Source organism: Chiloscyllium punctatum, chromosome 40, assembly GCF_047496795.1.
Source record: "Chiloscyllium punctatum isolate Juve2018m chromosome 40, sChiPun1.3, whole genome shotgun sequence".
Classification (NCBI taxonomy): domain Eukaryota; kingdom Metazoa; phylum Chordata; class Chondrichthyes; order Orectolobiformes; family Hemiscylliidae; genus Chiloscyllium; species Chiloscyllium punctatum.
The window spans coordinates 40,871,544-40,896,108 of record NC_092778.1 but is presented as its reverse complement, the minus strand read 5'-3'; the positions used below and the strand labels follow the sequence as shown (position 1 = coordinate 40,896,108).

At 41.1% G+C, this 24,565-nt stretch overlaps 1 protein-coding gene across 2 annotated transcripts in view; it reads left to right on the top strand.

Moving 5' to 3' along the window:
• Positions 1-24,565, top strand: part of LOC140464491 (netrin-3-like) — a 187,840-nt gene that overhangs the window by 21,917 nt on the left and 141,358 nt on the right. The gene's annotated exons all lie outside the window — the stretch shown is intronic.

The following is a 24,565-nucleotide window of genomic DNA, read 5'->3' as shown; positions in this document are numbered from 1 at the left end:
GGAGTTGAAATGTTGGGCCACGGGGCGGTTTGGTTGATTGGTGCGGGTGTCTCGGAGATGTTCCCTAAAGCGCTCTGCTAGGAGGCGCCCAGTCTCCCCAATGTAGAGGAGACCACATCGGGAGCAACGGATACAATAAATGATATTGGTGGATGTGCAGGTGAAACTTTGATGGATGCGGAAGGCTCCTTTAGGGCCTTGGATAGAGGTGAGGGAGGAGGTGTGGGCACAGGTTTTAACTGTAAAACCTGTGCCCACACCTCCTCCCTCACCTCTATCCAAGGCCCTAAAGGAGCCTTCCGCATCCATCACAGTTTCACCTGCACATCCACCAATATCATTTATTGTATCCGTTGCTCCCGATGTGGTCTCCTCTACATTGGGGAGACTGGGCGCCTCCTAGCAGAGCGCTTTAGGGAACATCTCCGAGACACCCGCACCAATCAACCAAACCGCCCCGTGGCCCAACATTTCAACTCCCCCTCCCACTCTGCCGAGGACATGGAGGTCCTGGGCCTCCTTCACCGCCGCTCCCTCACCACCAGACGCCTGGAGGAAGAACGCCTCATCTTCCGCCTCGGAACACTTCAACCCCAGGGCATCAATGTGGACTTCAACAGCTTCCTCATTTCCCCTTCCCCCACCTCATCCTAGTTTCAAACTTCCAGCTCAGTTACTGTCTCCTTGACTTGTCCGACCTGCCTATCTTCTTTTCCACCTATCCACTCCACCCTCTCCTCCTTGACCTATCACCTTCATCTCCTCCCCCACTCACCCATTGTACTCTATGCTACTCTCTCCCCACCCCCACCCTCCTCTAGCTTATCTCTCCATGCTTCAGGCTCACTGCCTTTATTCCTGATGAAGGGTTTTTGCCCGAAACGTTGATTTCGCTGCTCGTTGGATGCTGCCTGAACTGCTGTGCTCTTCCAGCACCACTAATCCAGTATTTGATTTTCAGCATCTGCAGTCATCGTTTTTACCTAGAATCTATTATTACCTGAGCCCTCACCCTAGACACAAATTTGTAATGTGTTCAGGTCTAACCAATCTAATCGATTTTGTTTTAAAGGTGATCTCTAATAAAATGGATAAAGCAGTGTTCTGATGTAGCTTCTATGAAGATTAATAGGGATTTGTGTTTATACAGAATCTTTAATAAATCTCTCCACTGAAGGGGATGTTAAATCAAATGATAAAAAAAACTTTGTCAAAGAGATAGGTAATAGCGTCTTCAATGAGGAGAGTAAGGTGAAAAGACTAAGAGGGTTAGAGAGGGGAGTACAGCTTTGATTCTAGGCAACAGCAGGCAAAGTAACAAATGATGGAACTATCAAAAACCTGGCAATGCTCAAGAGGCCAGTATTAGTGGACAATCCCAGGAGGATGCAAGGTTGGAGGGGATTACAGAATTTGAAAAGAGTGAGACCGTGGAAAGATTTGAAAATGTGGCAGCTAATTTGAGCAAGTTAGCATAAACAACGATGTGGTATAATGACTGGAAATTCCATTATAGTGATGTTGATTAAGAGCTATATATTGCAGGATCTTTTACATCTACTGAGAGCTAATGTCACTTTCAACAATGCTGCACTCTTTGGCACTCCACTGAAGTGTCAACTTGAGGGTATCCCATTACACTCCTGACTTGTGCTTTGTAGTTGTTGGACATGCACTGAGGAAGACAGGATGTGAGTTTCTTGCTGCAGAATTCCCAGTCTTTGATTTGCTCTTGTAGCTACACTATTTATTTGGTTTGTCTATTTTTTTTCTGACCAATAGTAGTCCCCAGAATTTGATAATGTGATGTTAATTCCATTCAACATCTAGGGGAGATCAATAACTTCTGTCTTCTTGGAGATGGACATTGCCTGGCAATAGTTTGGTGTGGATTTTACTCGCCACCAATCAGCACCAAGACTGGATGTTGCCAAGGTTTGGCTGCATGGGGAATTAAATGCATCAGTTTCTGAGGAGTAATGAATGGTGTTGAACACTAAGAATGATCAATGAATATCCCATTTCTGATCCTATGTTGGATGGAAGGTAATTGATGTCTCACTGAAAATGGTTGGGACTAGAATATTGTCCCAGGTGATCCTGGGATTCTTGTGGTAATAATAGTGTCCCTATCAAGACTGTCATCATCCATAGCAAGTATATTTTTACCTATAGTCGGTTCTCTAATATTCTGTCTCAGACCCAGTTCTGCAACTATGACCTTCAGGACTCAGCCAAATCTCTCAGGCTTACCATTCCAAGCTACCATTGGTGATGGATACTGAGACATACCTAGCCCCATGGCAGGTTACATTCTGTGCCCTTGCTACCATCACAGCTTCTTTCAAGGATTTTCTGTAAGAGAACCATAGCTCCATTGTGGTGGTAGTTTGTAATAAGGAGGTTTCCTTGTCCAAGTTTGACCTTAGAATTGGAATTAGCATTTCTACAGTGTGGAAATAGACACTTTGGCCCAGCAAGCTCACACTAACCCTCCGAAGAGTAACCTACCCAGACCCATTCCCCTATTGATCTATATTTCCCCCAACCTACACCACCCTGAACACTATGGGCAATTTAGCATGAACAATTCACCTAACCTGCACATCTTTGGACTGTGGAAGGAAACTGAAGCACTCAGAGGAAGCCCACACAGATGCAGGGAGAATGTACAAACTCCACACAGACTGTCGCCCAAGGCTGGAATCAAGCCCTGGCACTGCATGACAACAGTGCTAACCTCTGAGCCACCATGTTGCCCCAATGCTATAAGACCTGATGCTATAAAACTCTATGGGGTCTGGGAGTCCATATTTGGATATCAACTCTAAATAGTACACCACTATGTCATGTGGTCATGTCACTATGTCAGATTCTGGTTGATCTGTCTTGCTGCTGAATTTGGACATATCCAGGGATGGTGATGGTGGAGCCTTGCTACTGAATTTAGGGAACAGTTTGATGAATATTATTGACTGGTTTGTAGGTCAAATGTCCAATTTTACATGTATAACTCAAGGTTAGTGAGGAAGAATTTGCAGAGTTGGTTGAGGTTGGCAAATGTGGTGCCACTGTTTAAGAAGGGTGGTAAAGACAAGCCAAGGAACTATATACCGGTAAGCCTGACCTGATCATTATGTGGAGAGCTTCTGACTGCCCTGTGCGATTGACAAATTGTTTCCATGCCTCTGGACTGATATCAGACGCTGGCTTTGACCTATTGTGCCTGGACCTCTCAGAAAAGGCTCCCCCCTTTGACTTGCTCTGGCCTGCAGATGGCCAGAACAAACTTCTTTCCTTTACATTTGTGCTAAACAGCTAGGAAAGACCAAAATAGATACCTCTGGTTGACAGGGCAAGATGCAACAAGGCAAAGCAGCAAGGCTCAGTGGTTAGCACTGCTGCCTCACAGCGTTAGGGATCCTAGTTCGATTCCACCCTTGGGCGACTGTCTGTGTGGAGTTTGCACATTCTCCCTGTGTCTGCATGGGTTTCCTCTGGCTGCTCTGGTTTCCTTCCACCATTCAAAGATGTACAGGTTAGGTGGATTGGCCATTAACAAACATGTAGAGTTAGACTCCATTTACCAACCATTAAGAAACAAACTGGAAATGATATAATCTACCTCAGCAAACTGGGACACATAAATAGCAAACGGGACAGAACACTGATGCTTCACCGATGATGTTACTTAGCATGGTGACGAAACATCTGCAAACAAATTTACCAGCTCAGCAAGCAAGTCGACAACGTCATCCACAATCTGAGCTACAAATCTTCTCTGGATTGGCCACACTAAATTGTCCCATATTGTCCAGGACTGTGTAGACTAGTTGGATTAACCAGGGAAAATGCAGGGTTACAGGGGTAGGAGGACCGGTCTGGGTGGGATGTTCTATGGAGGGTTGGCATGGATTAGATGGGCTGAATGGTCTGATTCCACATTGCCTTCCCATAGAATCCCTACAATGCAAAGCAGAGATAATGTAACCATCCAAGTAGGGTCCAGTGAACACTGTGACAGTGAGTGAAGTGCCCAGCAATACAGCCTGGTCCAGTCAATGAGCTGAGTGTCTGTCCCTAAGTGCACACCATCCTTGCCGCGGTATTACAATGATAGTTACCAGTGTTACTGAGGTGCAGCACTGAAGTCCAGAAGCCTCCCAGAATGTGCCATGAATGTTCTTCGGAGCTGGCACATATCAATTGCCAATGTCTGTGGACATGGGGTGTGTATGACTGCATGCCAATAGAGTGTGCTTTGAAATGGTGCTGCCTGCTGTCTGACATGCAGGTCTCCCCAAGGAAATAGAATGCTGAATTTGGCAGGTACCAACTTTGGTTTCCATGTCAACATTTTCTTGATATCTTGCTTGTTAGGCAAGTTTGGTAAATTAGAAATCTGAATATTAATGCGGTGAGTTGGGCAATCAAAGTGTTTTACAAACAATAATCCTCTTTACTTGGCAACTTGCTACTGCACAGTGAGAAACTCACTGCATGACTTGTGAAAAGCATAAAAGATGACATGAGCTGTTCCTGGTATGGTATATAGAGAGAGAGGTTTATTTTTTATTTTTCATGGTATGGAGGAGGTTTACTTCTGTATAAAGGGAGGTTTACTTTGTATTTTCGCCTGTGCTGAATCTTACATTGGCATGTCTTATGGGGCCAATACAGAAAGATCTTTTAATCTGTATTTAATCCATGTGGAGAACTATTTACTAGGATAGATAAACAACAAAGCTGAACTTGTTCTATCCCGATAGCTTCTCTCAGTCCAAATGCTCATGTGCTTGCCCTCATTCTACAGTGCGACATCTTTCATAACATTATCAAGTATCTTGCCTCAGTAAGGCACTTGATATAGTGTAAAATGAGGAGGTGTTTTACCATTTGGATACGTGTGTTGGATAGTTCTAATTGGTTTTGATTTGCTTTCAAGCAGAAGAAATCTCCAGGTACAAGTGATGCTGGTAAAATGTGTTGCTTCCTAAAGGTTTATAGAGCTGGCCTGCACAATCTGTCATTTGCTGTTGAGGAGCAGCTTGTGGATTCAAGGTTGCTGATATTCAGCTTGAAAGTGTAGGCACTGAGTGTCTGATTGACACTTGCAGTGAAATAGAAAGGGAGCACGGGGAGGGGTTTAATTTAGCAACTGTCACTGAGATTTGTTTAAGATTTTCAGAGTTCACAGCTTTGTTATGCTACTTGTGGCAGATGCCATCCCATTGAAATGTTAATGAAGGTGTACTTATGGGATAAGGCTTGCTTACTGTCTCTTTAGGTGGGTCATTAGAGGTTTAGCTTTGAGTCATCATATTTTTTACATGCGATCACCATGAATATTTCCATTAGCCCAGAGGTCATTGTCACCTGTGCACTTCACTCACACCTTCTTAATTTCATTAATTTTAGTGTTTAGCAAGCACAGTAGTTCACAGTCACAGCTTCTCTCAGTTCTCATCTGCCTTTGTCATGTTAAAACATTTACCATTCAGTCCACTGACAACCATTCTACTACTTCTATTTCTCCTCACTTGCAGTAGACTATAGGGGGAGGGGGGAATTGGTTTGGAAGGGTGGGTGGGGTTGGTGGTGCAGGGGGTGGGGTGCTTGGCTATGGGAAAACCTTGGGACTGAATATTTAGCTGCCGTATCATTTTCAAGGAAACTTTCTGTGTGCCCTAGCTTTTTGTATTTATCTGTCTACATGTGTTTGTATTTGTGAGTGTGTAACTGCAAGTCTCTACCTTTGCATCTCTACTTTATCTTTCCGCCTGTGTATTTGCATCTGTTATGTTTCTGCTTGTGTGTTTTTGTCTGCATGGGTGAGTGAAAATGTGCATATATAAGTCATTGTTTGTTTGTGTGCATGCCTGTGTGTGTGTGTCTGGTATTATTTTGTTTAGTCATATGCATGTTTGTATGGGCCTGTACATTTGCATCCATATGTGTGAGTGTGTGTGGCTGAGTATGTTTGTATCTGCATCCATTCGTTATAAGTTTGGTTTGTACATGCATGTATTTGAGTGTGTGTGCACCATCTCTGCCTTAGCTTATCTACTGCTGAAATTGTCAGTCATGCCTTTTGTTAACTCTCGACTTGACTATTCTAACATATGCATGACTGGCCTTCTATGCCATCCACTATAACTTGAAGTCATTCAAAACTAGGTGATGGCCTAATGGTATTGTTGCTGGATTGTTAATCCAGAGACCCAGGTACTGTCCTGGGGATCCAGGTTAGAATCCTGCCTTGGCAGATGGTGGAATTTGAATTCAATAAATATTTGGAACTAAGGGTTTAATGATGACCATGGATCCATTGGTAATTGTCAGGGAATCATGTTCACTAATGACCTTTAGGGAAGGAAACTGCCATACTTACCTGGTCTGGCCTATGTGTGACTTCATACCCACAGCAATATGGTTTATCCTTAACTACCCTCTGGGCAATTAGGGTTGGGTGATAAATGCTGACCTAAACAAAAAAACCTCAGCCCATATTCTAACTCACATTAAGGTCTGTTCATCCATCATTTGCGTGCTTGCTAACCTACATTTCCCCCTGGTTAGGAAGAACACTTAGTTTGAAATTCTCAATTATTTTCAAATCCCACCATGGTCTTATCCCTCCCCGTCTCTGTATTCTCTGTTTCACACAATCAAATGTACTATTCATTTATGAATGGAAAAAAAATAAAGCAATTGAATTTTGCTGAAATAAAGGCACTCTGACTAGAAACACTTAAAAATACGTCAATCCTGCAAGCCTGGAGGAACATGTTGAAGTTGTACATTATCAGGCAACTTGCATGTGGAGCTGGCTTTGTGGAAACAATCCTCTAAGACAATTGTGTTCCTTTAATTCTAGCCTCTTGAAGAACTCCATTTTAAATTGTTCCACCTTTGGCCCTGTCTTCAACTGCGTTGACGCTACTCTCTGAAGTACCCTCTTTATACCTCTGTGCCTGGCTATCTTGTATTTCTCCTGAAACTCCATTTTTTTGACCAAGCGTTTGGTCAGTTTCCTTAATATCCCATTATGTATTTAGTATCAATTTTTGCTTTATTATGCCATTGAAGAGTATTCTTTGAAGAGAGACAGACAGACACGGTGGCACAGTGGTTTGTACTGCTGCCTTACAGCACCAGAGACCCAGGTTCAATTCCCACCTCAGGCAACTGTCTGTGTGGAGTTTGCACATTCTCCCTGTGTCTGCGTGGGTTTGCTCCGGTTTCCTCCCCCAGTCCAAAAATGTGCAGGTTAGGTGAATTGGCCATGCTAAATTGCCCGTAGTGTTAGTTGTAAGGGAATGGGTCTGGGTGGGTTGCTCTTCAGAGGGTCAGTGTGGACTTGTTGGGCCGAAGGGCCTGTTTCCACACTGTAAAGTAATCAAATCTAATTGCAAATGGTCATGAAGTTTTTTTTAACCTTTCTGATGAGCATATTAATCAGCGTTTCTAAAGAGTATTGGTAAAGAGGATGACTGCTCCAAGTGGCTAAGGAAGTTTGTAATTGGTGGAAGTACTGACCGTCACTTTCAGTTTGGATGATAAATACACTGAATGTGATGCACTCACTGAATGAGATTTCATGCTGAATAAGATACACACATTGAACTACAAGCTAAATGGGATGCACGCTCTGAATGGTATGCACATACTGATACACATAGTGAACAGGATGCACATACTGAAAGGGGCACGCACTCTGAATGGATCGTGTATGCTGAATAAGATCACGTGAACGTACTAATCAAAAATGAAAGAAAGTCTGCTTCCCTTGGGAACCTGATGGCTAATTCTTCTGATTTATTAATTACTCAGTAAACTGTGTAGAATACTTCATGCTGGGCCAAATGGCCTAATTCTGTACCTATATTTTATGAATTTATGAAGGTGTTGCATCTGCAGAATCTTCTAATTATATGTGAGTTTCTGCTCACTGCTTTCAGTAATTTAACAACTCACAATCACGTTGTGATAATGACTCAGATATCAGTTGTTACTTGGAGATCATTGATTTTACTATGAGATCATTGATTACTACACTGTTCCTGATCATTGTGCAGTTATTATTCCTGAAGCTGAGGGCTTCTGGGGATCTTCACTAGAATGAAGAGTGGGAATTTTGTATTCTGGGAGAAACTGATTATTCAGAAAAAGGAGATTGAAAAGCCAGAACTCCAGGATGTAAATGATATATTGAGCAATTTCTTTTTAAATTCATTCAGAGGATTGCAGGGATTTATTTATAGTCTAGGGTTAGGAATGTTCAAGATCTGAATGTAATTCTTGGCTAGGGGCAGTATGGTGGCTCAGTGTTTAGCACTGCTGCCTCATGGCGCCAGGGACTGTGGTTCAATTCCAGCCTTGGGTGACTGTGTGGAGTTTGCACATTCTCCCCGTGTCTGCATGGGTTTCCTCCAGGTGCTCCGGTTTCCTCCCACAATCCAAAAATGTGCAGGTTAGGTGAATTGGCCAAACTAAATTGCCCATAGTGTTCAGGGATGTGTAGGTTAGGTGCATTAATCAGGGGAAAATGTGGAGTGATAAGGTAGGGGAATAGTTGTGGGTGGAATACTCTTCGAAGGGTCGATGTGGACTTGTTGGGTTGAAGGGCCTGTCTCCATATGATTCTATGACCAGGTTGTGATTAGGCTCTGACTGTGCAACCAATTGTTGAGATTGGACACTGGCTAGCCATTGGTGGCTCTGATTGGTTGTTAGCTAGAAACCATTGAGAAGCTACTATGAGAAATGCAGCAAACCCACTGATAAATGAAAATGAAAGAACTGCTTTAAATCCGAAAAAACCCCAGAAATTGCTGGAAAAGCTCAGCAGATCTGGCAGCATCTGTGAAGAGAAATCAGAGTTAACATTTTGGGTCCAGTTCTGAGGAAGGATCACTGAACCCAAAATGTTAACTGTGATGTCTCTCACAGATGCTGCTAAACCTGCTGAGCTTTTCTAGAAACTTCTGTTTTTGCCGCTGGTTAATGGAGCTACTAGACCTTGCTGATTCACATCGTTCCAGTCCCAGAGGCTTTGTGGTTCAATGTTGTTTTGACGGTTGCTGTCGAGTCATTCCTCAAGATACATTGAGGGAGGATTAGAAAGTTAGAAGGTCACAAGAGTCACGATATTAGAATATTTATTTAAATAAGTCTGGGAATACTTTTGTTGGTGTGGCACAGGCAACAATGCACTCTTGTGAAGCAAAGAGAAAAGAAGGATTAGAGCTTAATATAATCAATGGGTGAGTTCAAATCACATGGAGGCACTGTGAAAGGTTAGTCTCACTGTTCTCCTGATTACCGGTCTGCATGGAAATGATAGTTAAAAGAAGTAGCAGCTGATAGCAGACTCCATGAGTGAATTAGATATAATACAGAGCAGTCTGCCTGCTACCAGTTCTGTGCCAGTGTATAGCTCATTACCCACTTCATGCCATGACCCAGCTGTCCACAAAACCACTTCCACATACAGACTGCCTGATAATGTGCTGCTTCAACAGAAGATTTTTTTTATGTTTGCTGGAGTGATTTTCTCACAGTTTCTAGTCAGGGAGTCTGCATTTCAGCAAAATTCAATTACTCTTTTATTTTTGTTCCTAAATGAATGGTGTGTTTGGCTGTGGGAAGCATTGATAGTTCAGGCAAATTCACTGGCAGCAATAGGCCAGCAGTTCTATCAGATGGCCGGCATAATATGTGTTGGATACAGAGAAAAAAAAACCCTCTTTACACTGGCCATCAAACCAGTCCCAGACCAGATACAAAGTGGGTTAGAGAGTAAAAACTCTGTGAAACCAGTACTGCAGACAAGGATGCTGGGTGTGAAGTGCAATGACTTCCAGGGTGGAGAGAACCCTGAGCAGAGGAGAAGTCGGTAAAGTGAGTGGGGTGGGAATAATGCGGGTGTAAGGAGTGTAAAGTGAGCAGGTGGTGATAGTGTAGATTCTACACTGGGTGGGATGGGGATTGTACAGCATTTAGGGAGGGTTCATTGGGCAGCAGAGGTTAAATATACGCACAGTAGAGATATGTATAGTGGATTGGAAAATGGAGGGAATACATTAACTGCAGAGTGCTCATGCTGATGGGAGTGGGGAGGTTACATTGAGTAGGTGGTACTCTGCTTTTGGTCCATTGGTAAGGAGCTACACTGGGCAAGGGCTACAGAGGGAAAGAATGTAATCAAGCAAGGGAGACAGTGAGCAAACATCTAGCAGGCAAATGCCCTGAGCAGAGAGCAGACAGAACAAGATACATTAAGCAGAGGGTATACTTGTCAGGGGATAGAGGGGATACTCTGGACAGGGGATAGTTTGGGCAAGAGTTATACTGAATGGGTGGTACTCTGAGCAGTGAGTACACTGACAGGAGGTTATGTTGGGCAGGGGGATGGAATCATCGCGTCATAGAATTTTACAATACATTAAGAGGCTCTCCAGCCAAAGGTACTCTGAGCAGGAGAGATTACAGTGAGCTTTGTACAAATGAATAATGCAGACCTTTTCAGTTCTATTTATTATTTTGTCCCTTTCTTCTGTCCCTGATAAGTGAAAGGACAGTCATTTTATGGTCGAATCACTCACTACATTTTTTTGCCTTCCTTTCATTTCCTACCTTCACTTAACAAAGCTGCAGAGATTACTTTATGTAATCTAAGTAAATTCTCAGGAGGCTTGTTCAACCTTTTGCCCCTTTGACCTTGGGACCCTAAGGAGTTCCTCTGAATCAGAGATAATTTGCCCTTGAATCCTTCTGTTCTTCTGTCCCATATTTCCTCTTTTCTGGGTCCACCTATCCCTGGGTACCTCTGACCCTGGGCACCTCTTCCCAGGGCCCATCTTTTTCTGTGCCTTGTTGATATAGTTATACACATTCCTTTGAGTAATACACAGTATTCTAACCCATTCTAACAGACAGTAAGTGAGCCCATTTTCCTGGCGAGAGTGATTGGGGCCCCATTTTTGGCATATGATTGCCTCTGTTTCACACACGCACAGTTTTGTTTAGAAAATCTTTATGTGCCTGATTTTTCATTTTATCAATTCCTGGACCCCACCCTGGCGTCATTCCAAAATGGGTGTGCAGAAACATTGATTGATGTGTATCTCCTACAGGGCACTAAAAACAGAGCTTTTGAGACCGCTTTCATTGAAAACCCCCCCACACCTATTAAACATTGTATTTCGTCAGAGCTCTTTGTTAATCAATCAGCTAATTTCACCTCCTCTAAAAGTATTTTTTCTTTATCATTTAAAAAAATCCTGTTGAAAATAGGCAGCAGACTTGATGCAGAGGGAACTGCAGATTACTAATGGCTTTCCCAGCTGTTGAGATATGTTGGCCTGCTATTATTAATTCTACTGTCTCATCTACTCAGTGCCTCAACAAAAGCCCTTGAGTCTTATTGTGAGTTTGGCTCAGTACAGCATTGAACAGCACCTTAACACAGGCCTCGTTCACATAAACAAGGGCCTCATTTGACATTATTCAAACTCAAGCATAGTGCATACCACTCTGAATCCCTTGAATTATATCCCTTCCCAAATGGAAATGTAGAACGTGGGACTGTTGCAATTATTTCTATTGTATAAATCCTCCCAGTTTCTGAAGACTAAGTACAGCCACTAGTTGGTAAAAGAGCAAAGGATTTGGTGCTTGACTCCTGCTGCATTTTATGATTTTAGCCACTGCTACCGTAGAGAGCTAAAGGAGGGGTCACACCACCTCGAGTTCCTGACCCTTGTCATTACCCAGCCATTCCTGACTGCAGTGTTGGCTGGGCTGACACCTAATCATCAAATAGCTGACACCATTAGGCTCACACATCATGGTTGCTACTGAGTTTAAGCACAGGACTACAACTGTAGGACTTGAATCAGCCTTTTTGGTGAAGAAGACAGCTGCTTTCTTTGAGTGAATGGTTTGAATTAAGTTTTCTGATTTGCTTAGTTTTTAAATTTTTTTCTAATTGGTTAACAATGCTATCCCAGCGATTCATTAGGGATCAGAACAAATGAGCCAACTCCCTATTTCACAAGTATTTAAGAAAATAAAAAGCATGGAATTGGAGAAAACTCATTAACAACATAGTACTATAGAATTAAACAGCACTAATCTAGCCCACTGTGCCTATGCTAGCTCTTTGAAAGGCCTTTCATTTAATTCCATTCCCCTGCTCTCCTCATTGTGAATCTGCAAATATTTCATTTTCAAGTGTTTATTTAATTTAATTTTGGACACTATTATTAAATCTGCTTCCAGACAGCATTCTCCATATCAGAGGAGCTCCCTAAAAAATTGTTTTAACTCTCGTGTTGCACTGGACCTTTTTGCCAGTCAGTTTTAATTAGTGGTTTTTGATTACTGATCTTTCTGCTAACAGGAGCAGTGTTTCTTTATTAACTTCATCACATTCCCAATAATAGAGAATAATTTATTAAATCTCCCCGTAAAACCCCTCTGTTGTTATGAGAACTCTGCTTCATGTCGTTGAGTCCACCTAAGATCTCTTTGTTCCTGTACGACTGTAAAAATTGTACCGATAAATTTATGTTGCCTCTCCTCTATTCCTATCCAATTGATTTGCTTCACAGAAGTAAAATATTGTGTATTCTGGCAATTTAAAATAAAAATAGAGAAAGCTGGAAAAATATATCATTTTGAGGAGAGAGAAACTGGTTAACATTTTATGTCACTCTCAAAGGTCAAACTGAAAATTCGTAGACGTGAAGCGTTAACTCTGTTTCTCTCTCTGTAGGTGCTTGCCAGATCTGCTGAGTACTTCCAGCACTTTCAGTTATTGTTTCAATTATTCACACATCCAGCTTTAAAAACCAGCTGTAAAATCCAAAATGATGGCTGACACCATGGTGTTCAAGCAGCATTGTGGAGACCCCACATAAAATGGGAAAAAGCTGAAAGAAAAGAAATTGAATCTCTTCACGTTTGCCGACATTAAATTGCATCTGCCAAACAGCTGCTCAGTTCAATAGTCTGACTATGTCCTTCTGAATCTGTTAGTCTCCTGCTCATTGTTTTCTATATTATCAGAAATGCAGTATTCTGAAATCCAATACTTCAAATTGACAGATTTTTGTTAGGTGGGGGTATTATAATATACAGAATTAAGGTGGATAAGAGGAGATGAAAAGATCAGCCATGGTCTGATTGATTGTCAAAACAGTGTAGAGGGGGCTGTAAAGCTTCCTTTTATTGTTATCTCCTTTCCTGCATACATAATCTGTCTCAGCCCCATTAGCTCACTCTCACTTGTCTAATGTGCCATTCCTGTGCTCCACAAGTCTCATAGTGTGTTTTGCCCCTGTGGTTTCTCCATTTGCATTATTCCACAGATTGACTTAGCCTCACATTTGGCCTGAAACTGTTTGTGTGCAGTCGCTGAAAACATACCAATGCCCGTAGCATCTCTCAAATGTGGTTCTTAAAGAAATACAGGACTCTTTGGTCCTATAGGAAGCCACAGCTGTTTCTGATGGTTGAGATCAACTGCAGGTTAGTAAATTGATTGTATATTTCAGGCTTTAAGATACATAAACTCAGGGCTGAACTTTCATAGATTGGGAAGACTCTGTTGACCTTCAAAAATGGTCAGTAAGAAGGGTGTGGAATTCCCACCACCAGTTTTGCTAGCAGAGGAAGGAGGTGAGGCGTGGATCATGCAAGAAGAAAACCTACACTTAGTGAAGCCATTTAAACTTAGTGCTCAGCTGAAGCAGACCTTATTTTAGTTATTGCAAGTCCCTTAGACCACAGTGTGGTAAATACAAATGAATGGATTGAAAATAAATGCTCTTGAATTGTTGCTGAAGTCTGCTTAAGTTTGGAAGAAGTTTAAAATCAATACTGCTCTCTAAACATTAAAAGACACAGGCCACTGCTATCAGAGAGACTTTTTTTAAATTCAGATTACTTTGATTCACAGGTCAACTGATGTAATTCAGAAAAATAAGAAATTTTCTTTCACAAAGGTTCAAAAGGTCTCTTTGTTGACATTTCCCAAGGGCTAATACTATGCCATTATGAATGCTTAGCTGATTTTCAAAACCTAAAATTATCTCAGAAGGTAATTCTGAGTTCAAAGTTTGATTGACACTTTGAAGAGGCTATTAAAGAATTGTGATATTGGATCTGAAAGGAAATTATTTTTGTTTTTCTAAGAGATTAGCTAGTTGAGATGTAAAGATTTTGAATGGAATGCGTGAATGTGGGTTTTTCACTATTAAGTGTGTTTAAATGACAGCTGTATTGTATGGTTAAAAACTTATTTATTCTCCCATTTCTGCATGGCTCCTGACCTCTGTACATGATAGATACTAAGCAAGTTGCTAAGGAGATAGAATAAGGGGGCTTAGGGATGGCTGGCGGCCTCTGGTAACATTGAGTCATCATGGAGCATACGAGCAATCCTGGAGATGAACAGAGGAATCCTGATTATCCGGCATTCGATTTAACCAAAGTTCAGATTATCCAAACAAGATTGCAAGGTCCCGATGCTTGGCTAACTATGTTATCCAGCATTTGATTAAATAAACAAAATACTCCCCACCCATGTTCTTCAGATAATCGATGTTCCTCTGTAGATGGGAGCTTAGGGTGTTGGAGCTACAGTTCCTAGCCACATCTAAAACAACAGATGATTGATCTTCTAACTGGCCCTCTTTCTGATTTGCCTACTCTATGGCTGCCTATGAACTGCTTCCAGGGTCGAAGGATGCAACACTGACCCTTCCCTGGCACTTGGAATGAAATTTTCTGACTTAAGACAATTGTGTTGACAACAAAAATCTGGCCCCTAGAGTCAAATGTCTAAATTGCCTTCTTAGTTTGGTTTTGTATTGATAATACTGCATGGCAGATGGGTGGTAATGGCTGGAACATCTGTACTATTAAGGTTACAAAGGGTTATTTTCTGGGACTGGGTGAATAGCATGTCTCATAATGATGAAGGAAGACAGGGAAAGATATAAAAGAGACATAAGGGGCAACGTTTTCAGGCAGAGGGTGGTGCGTGTATGGAATGAGCCGCAAGAGGAAGTGGTGGAGGCTGGTACAATTGCAACATTTAAGAGGCATATGAATGGGGTATATGAATGGGAAGGGTTTGGAGGGATATGGGCCGGGTGCTGGCAGGTGGAACTAGATTGGGTTGGGATATTTGGTCGGCATGGACGGGTTGGACCGAAGGGTCTGTTTCCGTGCTGTACATCTCTATGACTCTCTGAGATGGCATAGATGCTCAAGGGTATTTGATCATACTTCAACAAAGTGAAAAATACTTCTGTAAAGCGAAAAATTGGTTCATCAAAATGTGATAAACTAGTTACTGTTTAAAATGACTGAAAGCTCAGTAATCTTTCCAAAACTAGACTAACTGATATACAATACAGTGGCAGCCCTGAAAAAGCTTCAAGTTCTACTGTAAAGAAGATTAAAATGTCAGACTTAATGTGGTGCCAAAATTCAGGAACGTACAGCTGAATAATGCCAAACTTGCTCCAGTAAATAAGTAAGAGCAGAGAAAGGATCAGAAAATTAATGAACATGGGTATTCAAGCCTGCAGCTTTTAGGCATGGTAGGCTGTGAAGAAAATCCTGATCCAGCAATCACAGGCTTTGAGTTGGAAGAACAAAGGGAAAATCAGGTATCTAGTGAGCAATCCTTCAACAGGGTTTAAAAAAGGCATAATTGGGAAATTCTGTTTACTTGAAAGGGTGGTTTAAAATTTATAAACATTTTGTCCCAATCCAAGTATGGCAAATTACTCATTGGAACCACAAGATGGAAAAGTGAGATTTTAAAAAAGTGCAAAAATCTTGTATTCTGGGAATAGGGAGTGAAGAAATTATTGATACAAGTTAAAACAAAACAGTTTGCACTGGTTTCAAACAATTTTAAAATGAAATACCTATTCTAGCAGGAAAATACTCCAAGCAAAAGCATCCACTAAAATGGGAATCAGCGCGAGATTGAGCAACAAGGAAAATCTTCCAATACTGGAAGTAAAATATAATCTATCAGGCAAAGTAAATCACCAAATACGAAGGAAGCTTTGGAAGGCCAGAGATCCTAAATTTACACTATTTGAGAAGTTTGGACATAGAAATAAAACAAATCAAACTCAAAACTGAGCACTTTAAGAGAAAAAAAGTTTTGATGTATCGAATCGCTTGGAGATTTGAACAAGTCAGCACATCACTTGACTCCACAAGTGCAGCAACAGATGAAGCCATTGCAAGAAAAGGCACTAGTGATACATTGATAAATTTGAAGAATTATTAAAGGCCTTTAACTGGTTCAACCTGAGCAGCCACAACATTCTGAAAAAGGCCATATTCAACAAAAGGGCCAAAAAGCATGTGAACCAGCAGATACTTTCATTCTTTAACTTTTATGGGCTGGTTTAAGGGTGTCAGTATGGAAATTTTGAAATCCAAATTAATCCAAGACCATATTCTAATGGGTATTGCTGAGGAATGCCTATCAAATGTAATGCAGTCAGCAGAAATCATCCAGGAACAGCACCACAGCAGGTGAGTAAAGGAGAAGTTCTCAAGCAGGATAGATAAACTCTGAGAGGTGAAGAAAGTCCTTGGTTCAGGCAACCTCCAATGACCATGCAGTTCTCCAAGCATAGGAATGTAAAAGCAGCAGCAGAAAAGGAAGTACACTTGGGAAGATAATTGTGTACTCCTGTAAAGCCCTGCCGGCACTGTAGCACCATAAAGATGGGCACATGTCAACAGTGTTCTATAAACAAAGCAGAATACTTTCACTGCAGAAAAAATGTTTATGTTGTGAAAATGTACCAAACTGAAGTATTATCTTTACAGATTGCAAAAATCTTTGCACGTAGTGCCACCAAAATCTTTGGGTGGCACAGTGGCTCAGTGGTTACAGTGCCAGGGACCCAAGTTTGATTCCAGTCTCTGTCTGCATGGAGTTTGCACATTCTCCCTGTGTCTGTGTGGGTTTCCTCCGGGTACTCCAGTTTCCTCCCACTGTCCAAAGATGTGCAGGTCAGGTGAATTTGCCAAAGCTAAATTGCCCATTACATTAGGTGCATTAGTCAGGAGTAGGGGAATGGGTCTGGGTGGGTTACTCTTTAGAGGTTGGTGTGCCGAAGGGCCTGTTTCCATACTGTAGTGAATCTAATCTAGTCTAGAGCAATTAATGAAGTTGAAGATTGTCCACTAGAAGAGAAACCAAAAAGTGTTTTTGTTGAGATCAGTTACCCCAACCAAGTATTCTGAAATGTAAATATATGTTAATGAACACATTTGCCATGTTAAAATGACTGCTGGAGTGAGTGGAAACATTTTATCTGTTTTACCATGGCTATCAATGCATGCAAACAATGGAGACCTAGTTATGTGCTCCCAGAGGAATTAAATTAAAAGTCATGAAAGCTACCGTCACACCCAGTATAAGGGAAAACACACACTGAAATCATTTATACTCTAGAGAATCATGAATGTTCCCTTACGTAGAAGAGCTTGTCTTAATTATCAGAAAAATGAAATTAGCAAGAATCAAGGATTCACTTCAAATAGGATTATGAAATTATTTACTCGTTTAGCAAAATAAAAGACTGGATATGGCACTATTTTGCCAAAGGATCTTTGTTTTTACACATCTAGAAAGTTATCACACCCACTAATTCAAAGGAGTGTGCTGATCGCTAACATTCAGTTTGGGTTCTGGCAGGGCCGCTTGGCACCTGACCTCATTGCAGCCTTGGTCTAAACATGGAAAAAAGTGTTGAACTCCAGAGGTAAGTTGAAAGTTACTGTCTTTGGCATCAAGGCTGCATTTGACCAAATATGACAACATATACAAAATAGGAACAATTCGGAATTATAACCGGCCCAAAGGAGGATGTTTGTGGTTCTTGGAGGTCAATTATCTGAGGCCCAGGATATCACTACAGGAGTTCCTTAAAATAGTGTCCCAGGCCTAACCATTTTCAGTTGCTACATTGGTAATCTTTACTCGTCAAAAGGTCACTGGAGATGTTTGCTCACGGTTGAACAATGTTCAGCACCTTTCTTGACTCTTCAGATATTGAAGCTGTCTGTGTCCATATGCAGCAATGCCTGGCCAATATCGAGGCCTTGGCTCTTAAACTTGACACCATCTCCAATAAGAGAAAATCTAACCATTGAACTTTTATATACAATAGGATTACCACTGATGCATTCCCAACTATCAATATCCTGAGCTTACCATTGGGCAGAAACTGAACTGACCAAATCAATACTGTAGCTATAAAAGCAGGTCAGTGACTAGAATTTAGCAGGAGATGCACCGTCTGTCTACCCAGTGCCAATCCATTTTCCACTTGCCTGGATGGATGTAGCTCCTACATCACTCAAGAAACTCAACACCATCCAGGACACTTACTTGGTATCCAACCTTCAACATTCACTCCCTTCACCACTGATGCAAAGTGACAGCAGTGTGTACCATCTACAAAATGCACTGCAGAAATTACCAAAACTCCTTTGACAACATTTTTTAAACCTGCTTTCTTTACAACCTAGAAGGACAATTTGCACGAGTGGAACATCACCACTTGCAAATTCTCCTCCAAGCGTTCTGACTTGGAACTTCATTTCAGATCCTTCAGTGCCTGTGGGTTAAAGTTCTAGAATTTTGGTCTTAATATACTTGAGGGACTTCAATTCAATAAGGCAGCTCACTGCCAACTTCCCTGAGGGAATTAGGGATGGACAATAAAAATGTCCACATTGCATATACAAATTTAAAAAAAAGCAACAAACTATATTTCTCTGGTAAGAATTGTCCAGGATAGGAATAATTTCTCCTATCACTAGCAGCTCCCAGAAACTTTCTTCTATTCTGAGGACACTTGTGGTGCAGTAGCAATGCCTCTACCCCTGATACAGGAGGCCTGAGTTCAGGTCCAACCTGCTCCAGAGGTGTGTTATGACTTCTCTGAACAGGTTGATTGCAACATATCTATAACATGGTGACCTGGAGTGGTGTAAGTTCCTAAACCTAATAGTTACTCTCTGTAATTAAAACCAGAGAAATGATACAGCACATTGGAAGCTATTCAGTCCATCTTGTGCATGCCAAAAGCACCCAGATGCCCTTTCTAATCCCATCTTCCTACACACAGCCCATAGCCCTGTTGCTTAAAACGCTTAAGATGTTTTTCCAAGTATTTTTTAGAAACGGTTTCTGCGTGCACCATCAACTCAGGCAGCAAACTCCAGTCACCCACCACCCTCTGGCTGTTCTTCACTTCTCCTCTAATACTTGTGCCACATAGCTTGAATCTATGACCCCAGGTTTTTGCCAAGGGAAACAGGTTCCTCCTGTCTATTCTATCTCCACCCCTCCCAGTTTTGTATATCTCAATCATGTCACCCCTCAGCCTTCTCTGTTCCAAGGAAAACAACTCAACCTCTCCAATCTCTCCTCATAGCTACAATTCTCCAGCCTTGGCAATTTTGTAGTAAATCTTCTCTGCTCTTATTCCAGAGCAATTAAGTTTAATTACAATTAAATTACAATTTGTATGGACTTAACACAACTTATTAAGGCCATAGCTAGGGCAATTCATCCAATGTCCTCAGTGGACAAAAACTCAGCAAGATTGTCCAAAAATACCATATTTACAAAATTGGATGCAGGCAGCAACTTTTGGCAAGTCCTTTTGGATGAGAAGTGAATATTACTAACAACGCTCATTATTCTGTTTAGAAAATTTTGTTTTCTTCATTTGTCATTTATTTATGATGTTAGCACAGGGATCTTGCAAAGAACCATGTTGAACATTCTACAGGGCCTCAAAGGCACAATATGTCACATGGATGACATCTTTGTTGGTGAACTTGACCTGAGGATTAAGGCAATTTTAAACCATCTACAAGAAGACGACTCAACTCTTCATGAAAAATGTGTGAATCCTTGAAAACATGATTTCTTAGAACACATTGTTAACAGTAAGAGTATAATGAAAGATACATAGATAAGAACCATTAGTCAATTCTGAATTCCCAATCCTGACTTTCTTCCAGTAGCTCTAATAGTTCCTTGGAATGGTTGATCAACTGGCAAAAATCCTGCCCAACATAGTGCAAGATACTGAACCTTTAAGGCAATGGCCACAGAAAGCCAAAGCATATTATCAGAATGCATTTCATCAGCAGTCATTTCAAAGGATGAAAGAAATGCTGATTTTACCAGATATCTTAGTGCATTATGACCTGTCACTGCTGCAGCAGATGCTTCATCAACAGGTCAAGGGGATTGCATGTCTGTTTTCCTCAAACAACCTGATTGGTGTCACAGGCATATTTGCTCTGCATCTGAAGCATTGTCTAAGACTGATTGGAGGTTATGCTCTCATAGAGAAAGAGGCTCTAGCATTCACATGGACTTAGAAAAAGTTCTCAAATTATATTATTATATCATTTGCTTAATGAAGACTCAAATCCCCTGTTTCTTTACTTGATGAAATGGAATTCATAGGAATACTTTCAAGAATCCAGATGTTCTGGTTGAGATGATTGAGATTCATGTGTGAAACAGTACATATCCTCAACAAGCTGCAAATGATAGCAGATGAATTCTCCAGAGTTACTGTTGACCAGTCTATACAGCAGGCTGTTTACATCATTAATGGGACTGATTCATATTTGCAGTTGACCTTAGCACAGTGGCTGGCAAGCACAAGAATTTCCTGACTTACAGCTGCAAGATGAAGAATGCATTTGCACTTGCCAGTATGTAAACCCAAGGTTGGCCACAGCAGTGTTCCGATCTTATGGTAATGAAAACCTTATTTGAGTACTGGGAAAACGTTACTATTCTAGATGACTTGCCGGTTTATTCTGGTGATTCTGGTCTCACTCTGGGCAGATATCTTGGAGAAAATGCATGAGGAGCACATGAATATCATGAAATGCACAGCCCAGGCTTAGGTTCAGTTTTCAAAAATACCAAAGCCCAGAGAACAAATTATTATTTCAATGCCAAAAGTCAATGCACAAATCAGATCAAAGGAAACCTGTTCTCTTAACTGAATTCCTATCCAGACTGTGGGAACATCTAGAGATAGCCAATTCATGACTGACTGACAAGCCTCCCTAATTTTTCCAGATGAATCGAGGTCAAACATCCAAACACCTTGACCATTGAGACAGTCTTTTAGGCTTCAAAGGAACTCTTCAGAATAAATGACATTTGCGATCAGTTTGTATCCAATAACAGTCTGTGGTTTGCCAATGGCTGATCACACTTTGTGGAAAATTGTGGCTTTGTATGTTTTACAATTTCCCTGACATATCCCCAGTGCAATGGTGAAGTCACAAGCAGAGTCCAAACCATAAGACTATAAGACATAGGAATGGAAGTAAGGCCATTCGGCTCATCAAGTCTGCTCTGCCATTCAACCATGGCTGACAGGCATTACAACGCCACTTACCCACACTTTTTGCGTATCCCTTAATTTCTTGTGAGATTAAGAATTTATCAATCTCTGCCTTGAAGATATTTAACGTCCCGGCCTCCACTGCACTCCGAGGCAATGAATTCCACAGGCCCACCACTCTCTGGCTGAAGAAATGTCTCCTCATTTCCATTTTAAATTGACCCCCTCTAATTCTAAGGCTGTGCCCACAGGTCCTAGTATCCCTGCCTGATGGAAACAAATTCCCAGTGTCCACCCTGTCTAAGCCGTGCATTATCTTGTAAGTTTCTATTAGATCTCCCCTCAACCTTCTAAACTCTAAACAATACAGTTCCAGGATCCTTAGCTGTTCAACATATGTTAGGCCTACCATTCCAGGCATCATCTGTGTGAATCTCTACTGGACACGCTCCAGTGCCAGTATGTCCTTCCTGAGGTGTGGGGCCCAAAACTGGACACAGTACTCTAAATAGGGCCTAAAACAGAGCTTTATAAAGTCTCAGTAGCACATCGCTGCTTTTACATTCCAACCCTCTTGAGATAAATAACAACATTACATTTGCTTTCTTAACAATGGACTCAACCTGCATGTCAACCTTTAGAGACTCCTGGACTAGCACGTCCAGATCCCTTTGTACTTTGGCTTTATGAATTTTCTCATCATTTAAAAAATAATCTGTCCCTGTATTATTTTTTCTGAAGTGCAAGACCTTGCATTTGCTCACATTGAATTTCATCAGCCATTTCTTGAATCACTCTCCTAAACTGTCTAAATCTTTCTGCAGCCTCTCCACCTCCTCAGAAGCACCTGCCTGTCACCTAACTTTGTATCATCGGCAAACTTCGCCAGAATACCCCCAGTCCCTTCATCCAGATCATTAATATATAAAGTGAACAGCTGCGGCCCCAACACTGAACCCTGCAGGACACCACATGTCACTAGTTGCCATTCCGAAAAAATCCTTTTATCCCAACTCTCTGCCTTCTGTCAGACAGCCAATCTTCAATCCATGCCAGTAGCTCACCTCGAACACTATGGGCCCTCACCTTACTCAGCAGCGTCCTGTAAGGCACCTTATCAAAGGCCTTTTGGAAGTCAAGCTGGATAACATCCACCAGGTTTCCCTGATGTAACTTGCTTGTTACCTCTTCAAAGAATTCTAACAGGTTTGTCAGGCACAACTTCCCCTTACTAAATCCATGCTGACTTGTTCTAATCTGACTCTGCACTTCCAAGAATTTAGAAATCTCATCCTTAATGATTGATTTTAGAATTTTATCCACAACTGATGTTAGGCTAATCGGCCTATAATTTTCCATCTTTTGCTTGGAAGCATCAAAGCATTGTCAAAGAGAATGTGTATTTTCAAAGTGTACTTCAAAATTACAGATCCACTCCATTGCACTATGAAGTAGCAATGTCAGAAATGTTCATGGGCAGAAAGCTTCAACCAAAATGTTTTCCATACAAACCCAAGAAATTTAAAAATCACACAACACCAGTTTATAGTCCAACAGATTTGATTGAAAGCACTAGCTTTCAGAGCACTGCTCCTCCATCAACTGCACACCTCAGTCCAACACCGGCACCTCCAAATCGTAACCCAAGAAATATCAGAGTAGTTACTTCAAATTCCAAAATGGCTGCTGTGCATGTGCAGATGTGGTCAGTTATGTTAGCTAGCCATAAACTTTAAGCTTTGTCTGCCTGTGCACTGTTGATGTCACCTCATTCCATTTGCAGCGATATCAGCATCAGCACACGTACAAATGACAAACTCCATCTTTATTTCAGATTTTTAAATATATCACACTATACTTCTATTTCTTCATTTTCTGTAATTTACAGTTATGAATTTATTACATATTACATCATTTAAACACTGTAATTGCACTGCATGCGTTGTACATTTTACTATTTCAAACACTATGCTGTCCTGCTTTGTGACAGACAGCTGCTGTTTGTTGTTCAGTAGTGAATGTACACCACAGTGCTGTGTTCCTGAGCATGTGAACTACTTGCTCGACTGGGGGGGTTAACGTTTACAATAGCTAAAAAATATTTCGGACTAGAAGTACAGATTATCAGAGTTCAAGACTAAGACAGTATTGCCAAAAACAACATACTTAGAAAAGGAGATAGCGTACCAGGAACCTACCCAAACTGATGGACAGACAAAAGGTATGTGTATGAGACCAAAGCAGAGAATAAATAATTGTCTACAGAGATTATAATCATATTATTTGGTACATTCTGTAGAAGGTACTGTACATCAAATCAGGAGTAATTTTATTTCTATTTGAAGACTCATCGGTCGAACGTTTGAATAAACCAGATGTTCAGCCAGAAATTCATAAAATAACCTCACAAATCTCAATCAAGATGATCCATATCAGGACACAAGAGTTCAGAGACTGCTAATCTTCCAAATCCGACAAGAATACAAGCCAAGGAAGTTGTGAAACCTCCTGAGAGGTTAAATCTGTGTTATCAGAGATTTTATGGGGGGTGAAATGACAGTTCAGAAAACAAAATTGTTAAATTATGGAGGAAAATTTGGGTTGAGCTGTAATGTGAGGGTTGTAAGGGCTTTATCTGGGATACAGGGAATAGCACTTCTCATTACAATGATGTAAGAGAGCACAAGTGACAGAGTTTGGTAAAGCAGTTTGATAAAGGCTTCAGCAGAGTAAGACATACTTCTGTAAAACCATAAAGCATTAAACATTCTTATAAAGTAATAAACTCATCACTATTTCAACCAACTGAAGTCTCAGCAATTTCTCTAAACTCTGTTAACTGATATACAACAGCATCTATACACGACTCTAGTACAAGGACATGTATAAGTCTTGTTTCTAAGTTTGTTTTATCAGGTCACATCTTTATATCACAACACATCTAAAAGATATATATTCAGATTGTCATACAACTCAATGCTGAAATGGATAATTAACTGAAATGAGGATCTGTTTGTTAAATTGATAAATATTAGATTGGTTTAAATGTGAACAAATTAAAAGCAGGATATATTTGGTGACTGATTAGGGATGAGGAAGGAGAAAAGTGGGATATTAAA